This window comes from Pan troglodytes, chromosome 19, assembly GCF_028858775.2.
Source record: "Pan troglodytes isolate AG18354 chromosome 19, NHGRI_mPanTro3-v2.0_pri, whole genome shotgun sequence".
Lineage (NCBI taxonomy): Eukaryota > Metazoa > Chordata > Mammalia > Primates > Hominidae > Pan > Pan troglodytes.
In genome coordinates, this window is record NC_072417.2 from 92,127,350 (window position 1) to 92,141,574 (window position 14,225).

At 55.6% G+C, this 14,225-nt stretch overlaps 1 protein-coding gene across 31 annotated transcripts in view; it reads right to left on the reverse strand.

Moving 5' to 3' along the window:
• The window catches only part of RBFOX3 (RNA binding fox-1 homolog 3), a 526,282-nt gene that overhangs the window by 26,585 nt on the left and 485,472 nt on the right, over positions 1-14,225 (reverse strand). The window lies entirely within an intron of this gene.

Below are 14,225 nucleotides of genomic sequence, written 5' to 3' on the forward strand. Positions count from 1 at the left end.
GGGGAGCCTGGCTCTGGAGTCAGACACCCCTGGAGTTCAGCCCATTTACTCACACTTGTCAGACCTGGGTACAAGAACAACTGAAGGGTTTTTGTAAACTACCTGATTTTAAAAAAATTAACCATTTTAAGGTAACTGTAGGCTCATGCAGCTGTAAGAAGTAACACAGTGATCTGTACACCTTGTAACCAGGGTCCTCACGGTAACATCCATAAAACCACCACCAGCAGGATACTGACATGGATTCACACAACACACAGAATGTTCCAGCAGTATGAGGACTACTGCTCTTCCCCTTTTAGAGCCAACCCATCTCCTTCCCACCTCAAGAATTTTAAGCCTTGACAGGTGGATCACCTGAGGTTAGGAGTTCAAGACCAGCCTGGCCAACATGGTGAAACCCCATCTCTACTAAAAATACAAAAATTAGCGGGATGTGGTGGCACGTGCCTATAGTCCCAGCTACTCGGGAGGCTGAGGCAGGAGAATCACTTCAACCTGGGAGGCAGGGGTTGCGGCGAGCCAAAATCGCACTATTGCACTCCAGCCTGGGTGATGAGAGCGAAACTTCTTCAAATAATTTTAAGCCTCAGTTTTGTCATTGGAAAGCAGAAGTGAGAGGGCGCTGCCCAGCCCGCACCTGAATCCCTGGAAGTGACTGTGCAGAAGCTGAACTCAGGGCCTCCTGCCTCCCCTGCCAGTGATGGCCATGACAGTGAGGTGTGTCGGGGGGCAGGGAGGGTTCCAGCCTCTGTGTCAAGGATCTCTGAGGAGCTCTCAAAGATCTGTCTGTGCCCCCTCAAAGGCCTGCTGCCCCAAGCGGGGAATACTGCTCCTGCAGCCACTCTCAGAGGCTCTTAGAAGCCCAGGCCCTTGGGCAGGACCCCAGCAGCAATACAGGGCAGTGGTTGTCAAAGTGGCCTGGGCCCACAGCATCAGCAGCACCTGGGAGCTTTTTGGTGGGCAATGCAGGTTCCAGGGCGCACCCCAGGCCTCCTCCAGCAATCTGCGTGCACTGAGAACCACTGACCTAGGGCCTGAGAAGCAGCCCTGGTGGGAAGCCCTTATGACCCCAAGAGGAGGGCTGGGGTCTTTCACAGTGCCAGAGAGCAAGGTGCAGGCGGAGGCGGCAGAGGGAAAGGGGCTCCGGCCTCCTCCACTCGCTGTCCTCCACTGCAGACACAGCCTGGGGCCCAGGACCCCCTGAGCAGGCGAGGCACTCGCCCCCCAGGAGTCTGCGGTGAGAAGGCCCCACTGCCTGGAAGGACAGATGCCGCCTCTGCCTGGAGCAGCCCAGTGTGTTAGGACCTCTGCTCAGATGTGGATGGGTCTGACACTCACAGCCACCCTGGCAGGGACAGGCAGGAGTCCGCGTCCTTGCTGAAGGTGGGGTTTGCGGTGGGGAGGAGGAGCGCCCAGCAGGGAAGCGGCTGCTCACCTCCCTCACCTGCGCCTCCACCCCACGCTCCCATCACCCGCGGCCACGCACGCTTTGTTCACACCACACACGTTAGTTTAGTGAGCACCTACTAGGTGCAGGCAGAGGCGGGGGGCTGCCCTCGCAGGGCGGTCTTTCTCCCGCTTCCCTCCACACCCACACATCCCCCTCTGCCGGGCTCCTGTGTTCTCGGCCTCTGGGCAGTGCCTCCCCTGGCTAAGGAGGAGCCCCTCATGTGCCCATGCTCCCTGCACAGGTGGATCTGGCATGTCCACCTCTGTCCTGCCTCCCCCACCCCTGGCCTGTCCTCTGCATCCTTCATTCAGTTCCTACAAATCCACTCAACAACTGTTGATGGGGTACCTGGGGTGTGCCAAGCCCATGCCAGGGCAGGGGCTGTGTTGGCAGCAACCCCGACAGCCCCTGCTCCCTGCTGGTGGGGCCTGCAGTCCAGCGGGAAAGGAAAGCTTCAGAAAACAATGACCCGATGTCAAACCATTGTTACAGCACTGGGGGCTGCAAGGGGCCTGGCTGCACCAGGGAGGTGGCCCCAAGGGACGGTCCAAGGCTGGGTGTTCTGCTTCAGACCCGGCCACCCCCTCCTTCTGTTTATGGCCCCAAACCCTCTGCCGGGGGGCCCAGCAACCTAGGGTGGGTGCGCATAGCTGGAAGGGTGGAGCCCGGGCAACCCAGCTGTGCCCTGCTCCCTGAAGCCCCCAGTGCCGGCCGGCCCTGGGCTCTGCAGCGGGGGCCGTCTCGGTGCTCGCCACCCTGCGACAGACTCGCTGACTGGGAACCTAAGGAGCAGAAGTGCTGTCCTCCTCCCATCCCCACCCCTCCACAAAGCCAGCTGGCTCCTTCCCTCTCTCTGCAGACTCTGAAACTGGGGCGACATTCAAGCTCCTCAGCCACGGGAGGGAAGCACACACGTGTGCATGCGTACACACTCGCGGGAGGTTCCAGGCTCATTGCCCCAAGGTAGCCGGTGAGGCCCCATCGTCCGTTGTTAGCAAACGTGTTGGTGACCGAGTCCAGTGGGAAGGGGTGGATCCATGAGGGAGGAGGAGGGGGAAGGAGAGTCGGGGCACCCAGGAGGGGTGGAGAGCATCTAGAACCCAGGATGGCCAGAGGCAAAATCAGGAAAACAGGAGCAAGAGAAAGTGTGGAAGGCATAGCGTGAGGGCCCTGCAGACACAGGGGAGATGAATTTGCTGATAAATATTTGATTAGAGCCTTCACCGCCTTGCACTGTCTTCCCAGCAACCCCCCCTCCACCTCCTCCAAGGCCTGAGAAAGAGTGGGCTCCTGGTTGGGTGCAGTGGCTTATTCCTGTAATCCCAGCACTTTGGGAGGCTGAGGTGGGAGGATTGCTTGAGCCCAGGAGTTCGAGACCATCCTGGACAACACAGTGAAACCCTCTCTACAAAAAATAAAAAAAAAATTAGCCAGGTGTGGTGGCACATGCCTCTAGTCCCAGTTATGTGGGAGGCTGAGGCAGGATCATCACTTGAGCCTGGAGGTTGAGGCTGCAGTGAACCAAGATCACACCACTGTGGTCCAGCCAGGGTGACAGAGGAAGACCCTGTCTCAAAAAAAAAAAAAAAAAAAAAAAAAAAAAGAAAGAAAATAAAATAAAAAAGAAAGCGCAGCTCCTGTCCCATCTGCTTCCTTCTCACCCTACCTCTAACCCTCTGCAGGGCTCTAATCCCTGTCATTCAACTTGGGGCTGAATGACAGCTGCCAATCACTCTCACTTGAGGTTCTGCAGGGCTGAAGCCCAGAGCCCTGAGCTAACAAGTGACAGGCGAACCCGCCAACATAAAGGGGGGAGCTCCGGCAGTAGGTGCCAGATCTGGGGGCATCTGTGGTGGGCAAGAGGTCCCTAGCAGATGGGGACATTTTAGGGACATTTGTGACACTAGAATAAAACAGCATATTTGAGCCCACAGTGCTCCCTGCTTTTACAGACGCTCACTCATTGAGTGGACACTTCCCCCTTTCCCAGCTAATAAAACCGAGGTGTAGAGACAAAGTGATTTGCCAAACTAGTATGGGAGGACCCCAGAGAGCAGCACTGGCAGCCAGGATCCCAAACCCACCGTATGCACCTCCACATGGAATTGTAGCCCTGCCCAGGGTGGTTTGCAAGGGAGAGGAGGTTTCACAGCCAAGCATCGGGGTCTAGACCCTGCAATGCACGGGGATGGGCTCCAATGTCCCCTCTTAGCCACCAGGTGGTCCTGGTGACTGTCTGTCCTCTCTGCACAGGTTTCTCCATCTGCAAATGGTCACCATAGAGCCTGGACAGAGGAAATGCAGAATGAAAGCCAGCCAGCGTGACTCAGGGGGTCTTAGGGTGACAAGCAATATCCCTGCCCTGTGTGTCCTCCACAGCTGTGCTGGTGTGGCTGTGGTCCTGCAAGCGGCTCTCAGAGCTGGCTACACATCCCAGTCACCTAGAGAAGTGTCCACACCTGGGCCGCACTCCTGAACAACAGAGGCCACTTACAACCAATGTTTCCCAGGAGACTGACATGCAGCCCTGGTGGAGAGCCCCAGACCAGAAAAGCAAAGTGTATCAGGCCCATCCTGATAGGGTGCGTGAATGCCCAGCACACAGAAGGCTGTGCAGCCAGTATCTGTCCCATTGCTTCTCTTCTTCCCAGGTCTGCTAGGGTCAGAGTCAATGAGGGCCTGGGGTTGGGTGGTGTGAGCGGAGGAGTTCCTGCTGGGCTATGGGGCTTATCTCAGATGACCTCATGTTGGACCAGCTTGTGGAAGGATCTGGTTCCCCAGGGGACTGTACATTCTCAGAGAATGGGGACCACTTCACTCACCCTTTGTCCCCATATCCCTGCACTCGGCACAGCACCCTGTTCTACTCAGAAGAGTCTCAGTGTACATGAACGGGTGGATGTACGTATGTATGTATGTGTGTATGTATGGATGGATGGATGGATGGGAGGGGTACATGGGTTGGCAGGTGGGTGGATGGAAGGATAAATGGATGGTTGGATAGATGGGTGGATGGATGGATTAAAGGGTGGGTAGATGAGTGGATGGATCAGAAGGTGGGTAGATGGATGAGTGAATGGATGGATGGAAGCGTGGATAAATGGGTGGATGGCTGAATGAATGAGAGGGCAGATGGATGGGTGGGTGGATGGATGAGTGCATGGATGAATGGATGGGTAGATGGATGGGAGGGTGGATAAATGAGTGGATGGAAAGATGGATGAATGGATGGAAAGAAGAGTGGATGAAAGATTGGTGGGTGTGTGGATGCACGGATGAATGGATGGGTGGATGGTTGGATGGACAGATGGGTGGGTGGTTGGATGGACAGATGGGTGGGTGGGTGGATGGATGGGTGGATGAATGGATGGGTGGATGGTTGGATGGACAGATGGGTGGATGGTTGGATGGACAGATGGGTGGGTGGGTGGATGGAAGGGTGGGTGGGTGGATAGATGGACAGATGGATAAATGGATAGATGGGTGGGTGGTTGGATGGACAGATGGGTGGGTGGGTGGATGGATGGGTGGATGAATGGATGGGTGGATGGTTGGATGGACAGATGGGTGGGTGGGTGGATGGAAGGGTGGGTGGGTGGATAGATGGACAGATGGATAAATGGATAGATGGGCGGGTGGATAGATGGATGAGTTTAAAGACCATGGATAAGTTGTTATCCTCCCTTCCTCTACAAACTTGCCCCCCTCTTCTATCATCACTTGTGCCTGGCAAAACTGGTAAGACCCAGCTCTTCCTGCTCCACTCCACAGCCCACACTGAGGCAGATAAACACAAAATCACCCTGAATGATTCATTCAGAATCCATGACCACCCCCTGCCATGGGCCAGGCACTGCCATTCAGCTCTCACAACCTGAATGTTGATTTCACCCTTCCTCCTCAACCTTCCAAATATTCTCCTTTATCCTCACTCTTGGTGAGACCTTGCTTCCTGTTTTCTAGGAAACAGGAGACAACATCCACATTCACCTGCCCACCTCCCTGCCTCGTCACCTACACCAGGCCCTCCCTTCTGTCCCCAGGGATGAGCATCGTGCTCCCAGACATGACCAACCACGTCACCTGTACACTAGAAACCAGCCCTTCTCACCATCATATGCTCACATCTCTGGCAATTCGCCCCTTGCACTCCACAGCCATCAATGTTTTCCTCCTGCCAGCACCCTGACAGGCTGCAGTCTCTCCCGTGACAGGGAAAGAAAACCCTCCTTGACACCATGGCTCCTTCATCCTACAAACTCAATTCACCACCTCCCTTAGAGCAAAACTTCCCAAATGAGTTGTCTATACCTGTGGTCCCAATTCCCTCACTCCCCTTCTCTCTTGATCCCACTCCAAGCCAGCGTTCCGAGGCACCATTCCCTGAAGCCACCTTTGTCAAGGTTTTTACATCCACCATACTGAAAATGCAATGTGACCATTGCAATGTGACTGATGTGTCCAGTCCTTGTCTGGTCTGGGCCCTCAGCAGCATTGGCCATAGTTGGTGGCTCCTCTATGTGGAGACACTTTTCTTGGCTGCACTGCCCCACTCTCGGTTGGTTCTATTTTACTGGAAGCTTCATCTGCATTGCTGATTCCTGTCTATCTCTCCAACATCTGGATACTGATGGGCCCCAAAGCTCAGAACTTGGACCTCTTTCTTCCCTGTCTATACTGACTTTCTGAAGGTTTTGATTTAGTCTCCAAATTAAAAAAAAATCATCTGTATGTTGACAATCCCAAAGTTTTATCTCCATCCTGGACTTCTCCCCAGAATCCCAGCTGTCCCTTGCCGTCTCCACTTGGACATCTGATACACTTTGGGGGTTTGACGTGCCCCCAAAGGGACCTCTGACCTCCTCCCCATTGCCCCCATCAAACCCATCTCTGAGGTCTTCCCCATCTCAGGAAACACCTGCCCCCCAGTCCAGCACATAGTCCTAATCTGGGGTCACCCTTGACTTGGCTCTTTTGGCCCACACCCCACAAACAGTCCAGTAGCAAACCCCACAAACAGTCCAGTAGCAAACCCCACTGGCTCCGCCTCCAGCCGCCCTGAACCGCCCACTGCTCCCACCTTGGTCGGGCCGCCATCATCTCCTGTCTGGTCCTCCTACTTCCTCCCTGGCTCCTACACTCTGTCCTCTGCACAGTAGAACCCAAAGTCCTGAGATGGCCCCTCCCCCACCAGGGTCCTGCACGACCCCTGCTCCTGCTTCTCTCCTCTTGCTTGTCTACTCCAGCCACAAATGTCTCCGCTGTTCCTTGAACATCTAGCTGCCACCTAAGGAATTTGGCACACAGGTGTATAAAAAGGTGCTCACCATCATTGATCATCAGAGAAATGCAAATCAAAACTATACTGAGATCATCTCACCCCAGTTAAAATGGCTTAAATCCGAAAGACAGGCAATAACAAATACTGGTGAGGATGTGGAGAAACGGGAACCCTCATACACTGCTGGCGGGAATATAAATTAGAACAACCACTACGGAGAACAGTTTGGAGGTTTCTCAAAAAACTGAAAACAGCTGCCGTAGGATCCAGCAATTCCACCTCTGAGTATGTCCCCAAAAGAAAGGAAATCAGTATATGGAGGAGATATCTGCATTGCTGTTTATTGCAGCACTGTTTACAATAGCTAAGATTTGGAAGCAACCTAAGTGTCCATCAACAGATGAATGGGTAAAGAAAATGTGGTACAGATACACAACGGAGTACTACTGAGCCATAAAAAAAAATGAGGGCCTGTCATTTTCAACAACATGGATGGAACTAGACATCATTTTGTTAAGTGAAATAAGCCAGGCACAGAAAGACAAACATCGCATGTTCTCACTTATTTGTGGGATCTAAAAATCAAAACAACTGAACTCACGGACACAGAGAGCAGAAGGATGATGACTAGAGGCTGGAAAGATGAGGGGGGTGTGGGCTGGGGGAAGGTGGGGATGGTTAATGGGTACAAAAGAGCAGAAAGAATGAATAAGACCTACTATTTGATAGTATAACAGGGTGACTATAGTCAATAATAGCTTAATTGTACATTTAAAAATCACTGAAAGAGCATATTTGTATTGTGTGTAACAGAAAGGATAAATGCTTGAGAAGGTGGACACCCCATCTTCCCTGATGTGATTATCACACACTGCATGCCTGTATCAAAACATCTCATGTATCCCATAAATATATACACCTACTATGTACCCACAACAATTAAAAGAAAAACGAAAACCCTGCTGGCACTCCCCACCCCCTCTATCCCCAGCTCAGTTCTGCCCTTCCCCCTGAGTGCCTCCAGGTGTCCATGATCACCGTCTGCCTCTGCCCCGAGAACTAGTCAGGAGAACAAGGACTTTGTCCCTCCTGCTGCTGAATCTCCGGCATCCAGAGCAGTGTGTCACACACAGAGGGGACACACTAACAACGGCCCTAATGGTTGGATCAATGCCCAAATGAAGAAAGACGTCTCCGTGGGCGTGCTCGCTGACCAAGCTCTAGTGTACCCCACACGTGCCATCTCATCGAATCCCCACAAGCCTGTAAGGCAGGCTCAGATGTCAGCCTTGCTCTGCAGATGAGGCTTGGGCAGCCATTCCTATCGCACCTGGCAGGCAGGCGGCAGGCAGTAAAGTTTGGCCAGCCCCCGCCTTCAGGGGCTATTGATGCAGGTGGGGACGTGCAGGAAACCCGGCTGTGCTGCAGGCCTGCTCTGTGTCCACTGCCTTGCGGCCATCATCTCATCTTTACTTACCGTTCCTCCATGTGGTCGGTACCACGAATGCCATTTTTATAGAAGGGCCAAGGTGCCTGCCCAGGGTCACAGAACCAAGGTTCTCGCATAGACTGCCCCCTCCCACACACTCTACTGCACACACCCTCTTCAACACAGCAGGCAGGGAAGCGTGAGATGAGTTGGCATGGAGGTGGCGGCTGGCTCATCCCAGCATGTGAGTGCCACTGGGCATGCTCTTTACAACTCCAGGTCTAGTGACCACACTGGGAGTCTGAAATCAGCCCTGGTGGGAGCATTTACACCACAGGAATCGGCAGAGGCTGCACATCACACATGAGGGCTGGATTGGGATTTGTCACAGAAGAGAGGGTTGTTAGACATTTCCCAGCACACCACTGCCCACCTCCCTTCAATCACACAGCAAGGTGACCACCATGGCTGCCCTGGAGGCTTGAACGTGTGGCAGATAAATGACACTGAACGAGGCTGTCTGCAAAGACTGCACTCGACATTTTAAAATCAAATGCAATTCAAGCAACAGTTATGGAGCCCCTCCTCTGGGCCTGTATTTAGAGGTGAACGAGATGGGGCCTTATACACTAGAGGATTTCTGGTACCACAGGGAACTGACCATTCCCAGCCAGCAGCAGCAAGGGCTGGAAGGTGGTGAGCTCCATAAAGGCTAATGTCCACGTGTCTGGCAAAGGTGAACCAGGGGCCATGACAGAGAGGGATGGCACCAGCTCGGGTGTGGGGGCAGAGGGAAGGTGTTGCGGGGGTGGTGGCCAGGGCTGGCCTTGTAGGCAGGGCCAGGGCTCTGGGAGTGGCTGGCCTGCCAGGCCCGCCTCCACCCCTTACCCCGCCTCTGCTCCATGAACCTGGCAGCCTGGCCTGGACCTGTAGCCCTGTGGCTTCCTGGTGACAGTGGGGGGTGGAAGAGGAGTGTGGGTCTGGTGTATTTGGTCCCCTGGTTGCCCACTGGGAGGCTGTCGTCGGCTGGCTCTGTCCTGGACCATGGTGGACTGACCTTGTCTCGGGGGGAGCCCAGTCCACGACTCTCCCCACTCCCTGGCTCTAGTCATTGCTTCCTCCATGCACTCCTCCAGGCCTGGCGTGGTGATGGGTCTGTCGTCGCCAGTTCTGGGGTCCTGTGCTGTCCCTGGTGGTCCCTCCAACCCTGCCCTCTAGACACCTCCTTGAAAATAAACTCGTCTCCAATTATCCGGGAATGAGCGAGCCACCTGCTGCCTGTTGGATCCTGATGACATGACGGTGTGGGGTGAGGGCTTCCCTAGCCCAGGACAGGCAGGCAGGGCCCTGGGCAGGTTGGGGCTGTGGCTGACTGTCCGAGCCACAGGGCCTCACCTGGGCTGTGCTCTGGGTGTACATGTCCTTGGTCCCAGGACCCTGTGCACTGGCCCCACCACCACTTTGGGCCTCAGCAACTTAGTTTGTGGGATGGGGACAATGACTCATCTGCCTGGAGGCAGGGCTGGGCAGAAGCACCCTCCATCTTCCAGACCTAGAGCTGAGGACCCCCAGAGGTGTCTGCCCACGTCGCTGGCCCAGTGTTCTCTACCCGGCCTATCCCTTGGCCAATGTGCTCTCCGGTCCTGCCTGGTAAGGTCCCCCAGCCTGCGTGTGGGACAACGGGCCGGCAGGACGCTCAGGGAGCAGGCGGCAAGGAGACAGGCTGGCCAATGGTCTGGCCATGGATGGAGCCCCTCCCGCATGGCCTGGCCGCCTTCCCTCGGCACAGCCCTTCCTGGCTCCCTCTCCTCTCGGGCCCTCCAGGACAATGAAGCTAATTGCCTTCAGACGGCTCCCGCCTGCGGGAAGGGCGCCGCGTGGCCCTGGGCCGGCGGGGCAGGCTGCAGTGGGAGTGAGGCTGGTGGTGAGGCTGGGCACCCTGCCATTTCTCCAGCACCTCTGGGCAAAGCCCATTCCAGGCAGAAATGGGGAAGGGAGGGAGGGGGAACGCCAGGCCCCATCCGCCGAGCTGTGAGGTGTGTCACAGCCTGTGCCACCCGTGCAGGTCACCTGCCTGCCCAAGAGGCGAGTCCACCCACCTGCAGATCTGTGCTGCCCTCACCCTCATAGCCACTAACACCCCCCGCACATTTAATTCTCCTGCTGACCTGCAGAGGTGGATGTCACAATCTGAGTTTCACAGAGGGCACACCGAGGCCAGCAGCTATGTGTTCCGTGAGCAGGAAAGCCCCTCGCCCCCTCCCCACGGTCTGGGACACCTCAGACTTCCTGGACGCATCTGCCACATTCCCAGTTTGAATGCGGTTGGAACACAGACGTGTGAAAGTCTGGTGTGAGGAGGGGGCTTGAGGCTGTCAGCCCCACATATCCCTGTGATGGGGACCAGAACAGGACAGACGGATGTCCACTTCCGGAGTCTGGGGTGGGGGCCAGAGCCATCTCACCAAGAGCGTGTGGTGCCCTCATGTGGCAGGCGGCAATTCACAGGCAGGTACCCGATGTGAGCACCCCTGCCCGGCCCACAGCCCTCCCGAGATCCTGGAGGAATCTGGTGTTGGAAGGGGAGGCTGGTGACCCGGGGGCTGACCTCTGGCAGGTGGGGGTGTGGGTTCCAGTCCCTGGGGTCCCTGATGATGGCTGGATCAGGTGACCTCATTACTCTGACCTCCCCTGCCTTCCTCCCTGTCTATACACCCAAGGGCGTGCACACGAGGCCCCATCTCTCTGCATGCCAGGGAGTCTACATCCTCGTCTCTGGCTGCAATTGAGCACCTTGAACACTCCTTCAGTTCTAGAATCTTAGAACAGGTAGTTCCTGCAGGAGACACCCAGCCCAGCCCGCCAGACAAAGTCTCCTCTGTTCCCTCCCTGACCGGCACCCCGAACCTCTGCTCAAACAAGCCTCCTGACCGGTGCTTTACTAACGAGGAGGCTCCTTCAGTCCACCTCAGAACAGCTCTGCCACTCACTGAGCTGAAATCTGCCTTCTGGAAACTTCCACCCGGCACCGGGCTTTGCAGGCATCCCACAGCCTCCTCTTCGCAGGCTGGTCCTCCAAGGACGCACAGAATCCACCTCTCCAGTATGTTTGGCTTGGGTGAAGCCTCGTTTCCTGAGTGGCCAACTGCTACCAGCTTTGCCCATCCTGGCTGCTCGTCAGCACGACTCCAACGCCACGTTCACTCCCAACTTACAGGTCAAGAGTCACAGGCAAATGGCTCTGGTTGGATGTGAATCCAGGCCAGCCTTCCAAATTATCACCCGACGTCACCATCATGCAGGTCCGGGTGCACCCTTCCTTCCTGAGGGGCTGGGAGCAGCTTCACTTCTTGATAACTGAGTGCAGAAAGGGGGGCTCCCCAGCTGTGCCTGCCCAGGTGGCCAGTTCAAGAGCACAGCGGGTAGTTTCCACGAGCCAGAGGACAACCCAGAGATAACGCGTGAACAGGAACGACGAGAGGGAGACCCGAGGGAGAAGCAGGTGTCCGGAGCGGTGAGGGAGGAGAGCAGGTGGGAAGAACGGAGGAACAGAAGAACAGGCATTTCTAGACAATGCATTTGCTTCTATTTTCTCGCAGGTGATGCTCCTATTTTCTTTTCTTTTTTTAATGTGCATATTACAGGTCAAGGAAGTTTTAGGGAAAATAAAAGATTATCTAAAACGGATGAAGATTAAGCTGGAAAACATGATGATGTCAAGGGAAGGCCCAGGTGCCCCCGACCGGCGCCCTTGAGCCCCCGCATCAGAGGCCGGTTCCTATTGCTGATGTCACATCGTGTGCTGGGGTCGGGTCTGGTTCCAGGAAAGATGTCCTGCCATGATTAAAGCTGCACTGGGCTGGAACAGCACGAGTTATCTGGATATCTCCGAGGAGGGTGGAGCTGGCCCCACTCATAAGAGACCTGTGACCCCCGATCCCAGGAGGTTCGAGATGAAAGGCGTCTCAGAGAACATTCTGTCCACTTTGTCAAGGAGAAAACGGGCACCGGAGAGGCTGACTTGCCCCTGTCATGCTGCCCCCGTCATGCTGCTGGTGCAGGCAGGGAGCGCTGCTGTTCTGCATGTCTGCACCAGCAGGAAAGTGAGCAATGGCATGCGTGAATCTGCCCCCAAAATACACACCATGCGACCGCTCAGCACCAGGTTCTAGATGTCTGGGCACAGCAGCAGGTAGAGTCCTACCCTCAGGGAGCAGACTCCTGGCGGAAGCCCTCCCCAGCATTGGCTAAATTGGAGATGCATGATTCCATGCTCAGGGGTCCCCCACTTGGCCTCTATTATGTTTGGCTTGGTTGAAACCTCCGGTTTCCTGAGTGGCCAACTGAAGGCTGGGCATGTCCTCCTGGCATTGAGCATTTGCTTCAGTGACTCCTAGAGAGGATCCCCCATGTGTGGATAAGGGGGGGACTTTGCTTCCCAGAAGCACAGAAGCAGAAATAAACCATCATGAGCGTTTTCTACGACCCACTGAGGTCCCAGAAGCAGGTTTTCCCCAGGTGCTTTGTGGACCCAGGATCCGCCAGGGCTTTCCCAGGATGGAGGTCACAGGTGGCAGGGGGACAGGAGGGCCCATGCAGCCACAGCTCTCTCTCCTGTACCAGGTTCCTGCCTTCAGACTCAGCTGCTTCCTCCGCCCAGAAACAGGCCACCTCTACAGCTCACAGGCTCCTAACTCCAAGGTCTGTGGCTCCGGCTGGACTGGGAGAGTGAGCCTCCCTGCCGGATGAGAGCAGAGGCCCCTGACCAGCATGGAACACCCCCAAAAGCCAGGTCGTAGCCAGCAAGGTGAGAAGCCTGGGAGCCGGGGCTGCCTGCCCCTGCTCCTGTGGGGACTCCTGCTGTGCCAGGACGGGCAGCTCAGGAGACCTCTCACTCCAGGGCAATCTCATGCCTCCTTATCAGGAGCTCTTTGGGAGTCATCCCCAAGGTGCAGGATGTACAGAGGGGTCCCTGCAGGTACTTTAAAGCCAGAGACCTTGGTGCATGGCCCTGTTTCAGCAGAGGTGCTATTGCAAATGCCTCAGGCCAGAGTGAGGCTATGATCACAGTGAAGAAACCTCTGGTGGTGCTTTGCCACCTGAGCCCACCTGAACTTTCCAGAACCTCAGCAGTGGAGGGTAGCACCCCAGACCCCGAGACCCTGAGCACAAGTGCTTGCGCTTCCATCACTGAGTCCCCAGGGGCTGACACAGTTCAGGCACATAGCAGGTGCTCAGTAAATGCTGAGTGATGCCGCTGCTGCTGCTGCTGATAGAGTAGTGACGGACGGTGGCTGAAGGCTTACGAATGCCCAGCACTGGGTGAAGCACTGAAAGTACATTATTTCATTTAATCTTCAATGCGCTAAACTGGCATTCTTGATGCAAGGAAAGAAACTCAGAGTGGGGAAGTTACTTGCCCAAGCACACACATCCAGGATGTAGCAGACCTGGGATCTGAACCCAGGCCTGTTTGATCCTGGAACCACCTGCTGCTACCCGACAGGTATGGACTGCTTTCCAATCGGGAGTAAGAGGGTGTGCCCTAGAGACCCAGGGGAGGAAGGAGCGGTGGGCAGCAGGACAATGCTCTCCCCTTCCCCAAGCCCCCCAGGCTCCTGCTGAGCCAGCTGTCCAGGCTTCCTGAGTTCATTCTAACCTAGCGACCAACCAGGGTTTCCTGAGCCCCTGATATGCACCCACCTCTGTGCTTGACACTGTCCTTCAAGGTGCAGAGGACACCATAGCCTCTGTAGGGGCTGACTCAGGACCTCCCCTGCCCCAATGGGGAGAGGCAGTGGTGTGCTGGTAACATTAACAACTCGCTCCGTGGGGAAAAGCCTGCTTGTGGCGTTTGCCAATTTCCCTGGTGTAAATACTCCCACCATTGCTGGTTCTAAGCTACCAGCCTGAAATCTCTGAAGGTGCAGCTGGGAAGAGATACTTACAGTCCAGAGCTTATATGACACCCCAGCCCATGCCAGGGAGGGGAGGAATGGGCAGACCTGCCCCCGTCGGGCTCCAATTCACCCTCCTTGCCCCAGCAAGAGGTCTGGGGAAGC